This window comes from Psammomys obesus, unplaced genomic scaffold (genome assembly GCF_907164565.1).
Source record: "Psammomys obesus unplaced genomic scaffold, mPsaObe1.curated_primary_1811, whole genome shotgun sequence".
Classification (NCBI taxonomy): domain Eukaryota; kingdom Metazoa; phylum Chordata; class Mammalia; order Rodentia; family Muridae; genus Psammomys; species Psammomys obesus.
This window is the reverse complement of record NW_026596064.1, coordinates 3,389,542-3,398,336: the sequence shown is the minus strand read 5'-3', so window position 1 is coordinate 3,398,336 and position 8,795 is coordinate 3,389,542. Positions and strand designations below refer to the sequence as shown.

The window sequence follows — 8,795 nt, the reverse complement described above, 5'->3', positions numbered from 1 at the left end:
TGTGTGTGTGTGTGTGTGTGTGTGTGTGTGTGTGTGTGTGTGTGTGTTTAGTATATGCCTTCTGGAGGCAGTCTCTTGTCAAGCAGATAACAGGCACTCAACAAATATTTAGAGAACAAATTATTGCCGATTACAATCTCTAAAAGAAGAAGTTGTTTAAGAAGCCCATCTGCAAGACACGCCCTCAAAAGCAGTGACATTTCGTTCCATTTTCAAGTTTCAAAACGTTGAAGGTGGCAAGCCGTGTAGGCACCAATCCCAGGCCATGCCAAATCATGGGTGTCTTCAACCCTGCCCTTAAGCAGATAGTGACCACAAGTGGACCTCACAGCTTTAAAGAGCAAGGAGGAGGAAAAGGGAGATCAAGCCTGATGCGAACGGATCCCACCAGAAAGAGAAATGGGCAGAGATATGCCGGATGCGAGAGGCATACTACGCGTATCTCACAGCCCCATAAACTATTTCACTTGTCTCAAGCCCAGCAAGAAGGAACTGTTCAGTGAGGCTCCCCATAGACAACCAGAACTAAGCATCTCCCAGACCCGAAGGACTGGATAATGGCGGTGAAAACACCTGCCACAGAGTGTGAAGAAAGAGGTCAAGATCTATCTCCACTCTCGACTGCATGCCAACAGCAGCAGGCCTGTGGGAAAGTCTCTGGTCCTCTCTGAACCTTGGTTTTCATCTCATCTGCAAAACTGTGCTGCTAGCGCCAAGATACCAGTCTCGCTTTCAGGGTTAGCTGAAAACGCCCACGTGCTCGAGTGCACGCATACGCACACACACATACTGCCTCATGAGAACCAAGAACACAGCAAAACCTGTGCCACGTTTCCCTCATCAAACTACACCAAGAGTTAAACAAAATGACAAGGTAGGTACTCTTTATTCCAGCCCAGAGGACCATCAAGAGGTTACAACGGGTTAATTGTTGCAAATGTTGAAGCTAGGTGAGAGGCCAGTATACAGGCCAGCAGGTAGTGTGTACTTGCCTTGCATGAAGCCCCTTGCAATGAAAAAAAAAAAAAAAAAAAAAAAAAAAAAAAAAAAAAAAAAAAAAAAACAGAACATCAGAGTACTATGCCGTAAAAAAAAAAAAAATCTGCTAATCAGGAGCCAGATACAGATTTAGAAAGAGTACAAAGAATAAAAAGAACTCCAGGCATTCTCCTGGGACACATAGTTCTCAGCCAGTTGCCATGTTTTCTGGTCATCTAAAGTACGTGTGATATATTTATTCCTGAGAACATAATTTATGAATATAAGGTCAGGCGGAGCTGATGTCAATGACAGAGCAGTGGAGGGTTGCCAAGATCCAGGGGAAAACTACAGTCAGGCCTGGTTGAAGGCTTCCATTCTATTCCACATTTGCAGAGTAGGTGAAAACTGGCTTTTCTGTCCTTGACTGGTAACATACTCTCAGCCCATTTCACATCCTTTGCTTCTTTCTACTCCAGGTCTGGAGCATCTCCATGACAAAGAGTTTTCTGCCCTGTAGCCTAACTCACTCCCCAACTGGGCAGGTCTGTTTTCTTAACCAATCCCCGCCCCACCCAGCTCACCCTTTCTTCACAGTGGTTCTCTTTTCCACAGCAGTCCTTCAGTGAGAGTCTCCAGAGGACTCATTTTTTTTAGGACTCATGTTTTTTAAGTCCCTTGGGAGTGGTGGCACACACCTTTAGTCCCAGCACTTGGGAGGCAGTGACCACCCCATCCCACCCCCCACCCCCCATTCCTGCTTCCAAAAGCCCACCTCTGTGGGTGGAACTGTGGGAAGCACCGCCTTGGAAATCATCTGAAACCGCAATGGAGTAGAAAAGCCACTCCTCCAAAGCCAGAGAACAAACATCACCTTTTCTCACTTCTCCACTCCCGAGTCTCCATCCTCCCCACGAGATCCCCAAGCCTGACCCTTGGAAGAGAAACAGATTTGGAAGGCTCTATGGGATGGGCGAGAAGTGATGACGTAACTCAGCTTTTGCACTTGCAGCTGAGGGCACTCAACCAGGTCAGGCTAGTTCCAAAAATACCTTTTCATCCAAATACAGTCTCCTGGTAGCATCCTGGTAGCCTTTGGTCCAGTTTTCCTTAGTGTCCCTGGTCTTATGCAATTGCCACCCTCCCCAGAGCTGACTTCCTGTAATTTGGTGACATTTACAACCAACTTCCATATACTCAAAGTGTAAACACTGAAAATATATCTTATGAGAACGACAAACATACCCCCCTAGCGGAAGATCGGTTAGGTAAATGCATCAGGGTATAGAGTGTGATGTAGATGGAAGAAAACAGTGCACACCAATACGGAAAGACTTCCATTTTGTTCAACAAACCGAAAGACTCATTTGTAAAGCAACAGACATGGTGTAATCCATAAATTGGGTTTATATAGTACATCTGAGCCAGGCATGGGCCAGTTCAGATGGATCTGTGAGTTCAAAGCCAGCACGAGTCCCAAGCCAGTCGGGGCCACACGGTGAGACTGTGTTTCAAGAAACAAACAAAAACCATTTGTATAGGGCCATGAATACTTGGCAGATGGGGCTAACAGGTCTTCCTCCAGCTATGAAGAGGACACACTTTAGGGAAATGGAAGGGCTGCGGACATGGCTTCGTGATCACTTGCCTAGGGTGCACGCACACTAGGCGTGATTGCAAGGGCAGACAAAGAGTATGGGACAAACAGCACATAGAAGCAGGTTAATTTTTTACTGTCTAAAAAAAAATACATTTTACATTCTAAAACACTGTCCTTAATTAGTCTAGTGAGGAAGCCTCTCAGACTCGCATGCATCTTTCACTTGATATCAGAGCTGGAAGGCGGGACAGGGAAGAACCGATGGTTGAGTTCCTGGCATGGCATACCTAGGGTGGCATGGGTCTTGCCCAACACTGTACAACTGGTTAGTGATTATCAGGGACCACAAGTTATGGGATAGGCTTAGAAGAAACAGGAGTTCCAGTAAACTGCTGCTTTAATTTGATTTCCATGTCAGACGCTCTCTCTTTCTTCTTGGGTGCAAAAACAGAAGAAACTGCAACTCATCAAACTCAGAGACAGACAGGGAGATTCACCCCCTTCTCCTAATAAAAAGGAGCTTCAAAAGGACATGGGATTCAAGAGATGGATGGCAGAACCAGGGCTTTCTTTGCCCCCCTCCCCTTCATAAAGCAGAGATGGGGAGGAGGTACAAAAGGAAGAATGAAAGGACAGCCTGTGGAGGTTAGCTATACATACATCTGAGCAACCTCAGGCACATCGCAGGAGGACAGGACGGTGAATGTAGGCCTTCCCGCATCCCATAGGGAAACACCACTTCTCAGGAAGAAAAGCTGGGCTCAAGTATGGCTTAGGCCTAACTAACAATGGTCACCTATAGTACCTTAATCAGTAGTCCCCCAATTTTTGTAAACATGCTGGAAAAAAAAAGGTCACAAACAACTAGTAAAAGATGGACTCTAAATTTGTTCCTTCCACTTTGTCTTTGTCTCTTTGGGACATGGCATGACCTCCATAATGGTGCAGTAAAGCTGAAAAAAGTTCCCAGGACTGCTGTGCCCTCTCTCCTTGGCCCGCTCCCCACAAGCTTGAACGATTCCATAATGGCCTGAGAAGAGACAGGCCCTGAGCCAACACAACTCAGTGCCTTAAATATGTAGCTTTGGGCTGAGTGAAATATTTATGGGTAGGCTGATAAGATGTCTGGGGCATGCTTCAAAGTAACATGGGGTTGAGGTAGGGTTAGAGGTCAGCCGTGCATTTTCCTAAGGAGTTGAAAAGAGGTACAGGACTCACTGCCCACGGTTTATGTGTGTTTGAAGTTTTTCTTAACAAACACAATTAACTGGCCCCAAGCAAGTGATGGTTCCTCTCTTGATTTGTCATTTGGTAGACAGGAGGCTACATTTTAATTAACCTCTCCTCTCCTCCCCACCCCCAGGGCAAAAAGCCACACCCTGCTTTCAAGGTAAGAAACCCTTAGGGCCAAAGCTTCTAAAAGCTTGTGGGGCGGGAGGAGCGAAACTTTATACCAATAATAGCTAGCACTTACTGAGGACTTAACCTGTGGCTGGTCTTTTACCTTTCATGTCATCTTAAAAATGACCTATGGAATAAGGCCAGCAAGCCCCCCTTTTATAGAGAACACTACTGACGCTTAATACATTCAGGTAGCTTTTTTGTACCTACACTGGGCAGTGAATGGCAAGCAAGAATTCAAATCCTGAATTGCTTGTGCTCTGACTTTCTAATACTCTTCCGCTTGAAGACTCTAGTCTAATTGACTAGACCTCCCAAGTTTCTTCAACAGCCGTGCCTTCTACAGTGTAGCCAGCCCGATAGTCACATCAGGCTCTATCGGATAAAAATCGAGGAAAGTAAACTGGAATGAATGTTAGCGTGTTGGTCACAGTATCAACTGCGGACACTTCTGCTGATCCAGGCATGGCAGCTTGCCTCCCCTTGTATTGGCAGCCGGTTAGCATTTCTCTCCTCACACACCCTTATCTCCTCCTTTAGACCTCAAGGCTTTTACTCAGTGTGCCAAACGACCCTGGAGTTGCTCACTGAGCATTGACAGGAATTCTACTGCTCAGTTTTCAGAGGCCACAAGAGAGCAAGGTCAAAGCTCAAGGCCAGGCATGGGGTCCCTCTCCCTCCACTGTAGTGCCTGCATCTCTGGCTTTCTCAAAGAAAAACTGTGACTAACATTTGAAAGGTTGAGGCAGGGATGGAAGAGAAGAGGGCGTGGCTCCATCCTCGACATTCCCTCACTGAAACAAGCATTGAAGGGAGCAGATCCCAAGGGACCGTGGGAACCTGAAGGTGCTAGGCACGTCATCATCAAAACGTTTTTTTTTTCTTGTAATGAACTACAAAAGCCATAACTATACATACAATAATTCTCGATTATTTTGAGAAGAAAAGAAAAGCCATCTTTCGTTTTGCTTTGTTTTGTTTTATGAACTCCAGAAACAAAATTACCAGACAGTAGTAAATGGCTATTTTTTTAATGTTTTCTGTATTTTAAAAATATTCTTCAGTGGGAGTGTCTTACTTTTATAACCAGAACACTTCTGATCTGATATGACCTTAGTAGTAATGCTTAGGAAAATCATCTCTAGTATTTAAACACAGAACAATAATATTGCATGATGATGGTGTTGCAACTGAGCCTGTAAAAAAAAAAAAAAAAAAAAAAACATATTTATGGGAGTCACAGTGCTATCATGAAGTCTGGGAAGGCATGCAGACCAGCAAGAAAGAAAGAAACAAACAAAAACATGCTTCCCTAAATTCTTATCACTGAAAGCCACACACAGAAGCCAGGTACAATCAGTGAGCTACACGCCCATGCCTTCCTCAGATTCTAAGGCCTCTAGCAGCACCTCCTTCCTGGGAGCCAGGAGGTTAACTATTGTGAAGTTCTAAATGGAGTCTCTCCATGTCTTCCGACTGCTCACGGTCTTTTGCTTTGCAAATACTTGCAAAGCAGCTTCCCAGGACAAGGACAAAGTGGACCACTCAGCAAGCCAAAGAAAACTGCTTCTCGGTCCTAAACTGCAATACTCCACGCCATACCCACCATCAGCATCCATTCCTCTGCCTAACGGCCAAACCCGGTTAAGTCCTTAAGGAACTCATTGTCTTGACTTTAAAAGGGTGCTGTTATCGCAACCATAATAACTTTGACTTTACTCTGGGGTACCAACAACTTGTTTGATGCAACACCTTCCCTTTGGGGCAAAAGGAGACACTAAAAAGTAGGTTGGCTGTGTGTTTCTGTGTATTTGGGAGCAAGTAATTTCCCTTCTCAGGTCCACAGTTTTCCCATGTGGAAAACCAGAAGAGCCTCAAGTTCATTATAGGGGTAGCACCCTGAGGAGACAAATGACCTGGCTGTGAACAAAAACTCCAGAAAGGAATCTGTGCCTGCAGAGACTGAACTAGCTGATTGGAATTTCAGTACTGTGGAGAATGGGATTTTGCAGGTCCAGGGGCTAATATCTTGGGCTAAGTTCTGGTCCTCCAGAACAACCATTTCTTGCACCCCCACCCCCACCCACTCAGCCCCTACCTCATCCCACCTTGTCCATTCTTTGCCCAGCCTCGGCCTCAACCCCCAACCCCAACCCTGTGTTGGAACTAACATCTTGTGACAACAGATCAAAAAAGCCTTTTAGACTCTATCAGCTTAGCAGGAAACTAACGTTACGATCTAAAGGCTAGGAATGCCATCACGGGGAACCTTGAGCCTGTAGAAAAGCTTCCCGAATTGTATGTACCCACCTCACTGACACACCCACCAATGTATTTTAAACTTCCCTTAATTCATAACTTGTCTGTTCCCTAAAACTTCTAAAAACTTGGAGAAACTGCTCCCACATTGGAGCATGGAATTTGGGATAGCCTAAATCTGTGTTCTCTGGCCATGGTCCCTCAAAGTGGCTCCAGAATAAACTCTCTCTCATTTCCTTTAAGTTGAGAGCTGTGGTGTTTTTGTTTTTTTTACGTTGACATTACGTGTTAAACAACCTGGAAATGAAAGGGAAAGTAAACACACCTAGAAGGTGAAGGGTGGAAAAAGAAGCCACAGACCACAGCTAGCTGTGGGGAAAACGGCCACAGTGTTCTTTCCGATGCCTGCTTCTCCTCTGCCAAACACAGAAAGTACAGTTACTTCCATGGGACTCGTAAATAATAGATAAATTAATTAAATAAAATCAATGAAAACAATGCCTGTTCTTTAGCAAGGGGCTAGGGGCAGCTGCTTACAAGAAACACTTTCCTCCCGGTGGGAGGATGTCAACAGCCCCTGCTTCTGCCCAAACAAAAGGCCTCTCAGCACCGGGATGTGAGGCAAAATATCTATGCCTCTGTAGTTGGCCTTAATTCAATTTGAGAACAAGGGGCAGGGGAGGGGGGCAGGGGTAGGGAAAGGGGGGGGGGGCGGGGTGGGGGAGCGCAGCCAGGAGAGCAGAGCAAAGTTATGGAAGCAGGACGGCCGGGGTCTGGGAACTACTAAGTCTCTCTTCTCCACTGAACAGAGACCACTTGAAAGGTATAATGGAAGGGTGCAGTTTCCAATTTGAATTATTTTCGTTGTTTCTCTTTGCTCTGCCTAAGGCTACTGCCTTTTAAGCTAACCACAGAATCTTTTGGATGCAGGCGGTGCAGCTGGGAGACCCATACCCAAGGAAGGGGCTGACAGTTTCCTGCCTGTAAAACACAAGGTTCCCTAGCTGCTGCCCAGACCCTTCTAATAGCGATGGTACGCGGTTGGAGGCTGTCCAGTTCTCCTCAGAGACAGGTTAGTCTCCGCGGGAACTACCCAAGGTGAAGCATCAGTTAGGCAGGACGCTGTCACTCCTACACAGGCTGCCTAGCATCTGTCCACCCCTCTGTTCGCCCTCGGGTCTGCCAAGCCCAGACCTCACGGCGTAAAATGTGGCTGCGTTGAGCAGAGTGAAAAGGAAAGGAAAAAGCAGAGCAAACAACAGACCTACCTCCGCGAGCCTCGGGCCTCGGATACTCCCGAATAGAGGAGAGGCCCTGGGTGGCCTTGTGTGAAGAGGAGGAGTCAGCGACACCTGGAGTGTCTATGCACAGAGGACCTCATCCGAGGCGAGGTGCAAGCCGAAACCCAAGACCTCGCTGGTGAATTTAAATTGGACTATTCTTTCGGTAGGCTAGGGAGGCGCTCGAGATTTCCCAACAGGGGCAGTCACCAGAGCACCCGGACAATGGTGTGCCGGGCACCGACTTAGAAAGGTGCCTACGAGACCCTTAATTCAACCCAAAGCTCTAGGAAAACCTCTGGGGGACGGGTGACCGCTTGTCCGTCTCACGTGCGGAGAATCAGAGCACACGGAGGGGGCGTGGGTGGCTTTCTATAGGTTCTTTTTCGTTTGTGTTTTCCCTTTTAAAATCTACAGGTTTAGCGGACCCCTCACAGGGTGCCTTGGCGAACCATCTCTCTCGCCCTCCGGCAGAGTGTGGCCTCCAAGCGCCGCACCCCTCGGTTTTGGCTGGGACAAAAAAAAAAAAAAAAAAAAAAAATCTGCCCGGAGGCGTTTCCGCAGAGCAGCTCAGCAGGGCTGGCTAGCTGCGCCCCAGATCCCTGGCAAGGGTACATGTGCGTTTGTTGTGGTGCCTGCGCTCCTTCTCCCTCCGGCGGGATCTGTTACAGATCTCTTCGGATCTGTTACCCCGGTGAGCAAGACCCGAAGGGACCCCGCACGCCGCGAGGCAACGCCTTACACAATAAGGACGCTGCCGCGCCTCCCCCTCCCCACCCCAACACTGCACACGTGGGTTTGTTATGGATCTGCAGACTGACGAGCTACGGGAGGCCAAGGCGGCCCCTCCCCTAGGCCAACGACAGACACCCCCCCCCCAAGCCCTGACGGCGGCTCGGCTCACCTCTGCACCCCTCCTCCCGGCCACCCGCCTCGCCCCTACTCACTTGCTGCGCTCCCAGCCGGGAAGGCGGCGGCCGATGAACCCACCGAGCGCTCGCGCGGCCGGCAGCCCTATTCCCTTTGTTAGGGTCGGGCAGTGCCAGGGCGACTCCCCAGTCCTGCCTGGTCCTGAACTCCACTCCCCCAGGTGCCTCCAGACCTCGCCGGGTCGGGGAAAAAGAGCACGGGACTCAAGCTCCGAGTGAGTCCCCTGAAAAGGGGGTCTTGTGGGGAGCAGTGAGGGACTGGCAGATGCGGGTGCAGGGGATCGGGGAAGGAGGGAAGAAAAAGCAGTGCAGACGGGCGGGAGGAAGCGAGGTCTCCGTTATGCAAAT

General features: G+C 48.2%; 1 protein-coding gene across 2 annotated transcripts in view; it reads right to left on the bottom strand.

Annotated features, from left to right (window-relative positions):
* Positions 1 to 8,571, bottom strand: part of St6gal1 (ST6 beta-galactoside alpha-2,6-sialyltransferase 1) — a 127,383-nt gene extending 118,812 nt beyond the window's left edge. The window contains exon 1 of one of the 2 annotated variants that reach the window (XM_055625098.1): positions 8,466 to 8,571. The gene's annotated coding sequence lies outside the window, so the exon portion shown is untranslated. Of the gene's footprint in view, positions 1 to 7,506; positions 7,664 to 8,465 lie in introns of those variants that run through there. The other variant, XM_055625099.1, reaches the window with a different exon arrangement.
* Between the last annotated feature and the right edge of the window lie 224 nt (positions 8,572 to 8,795).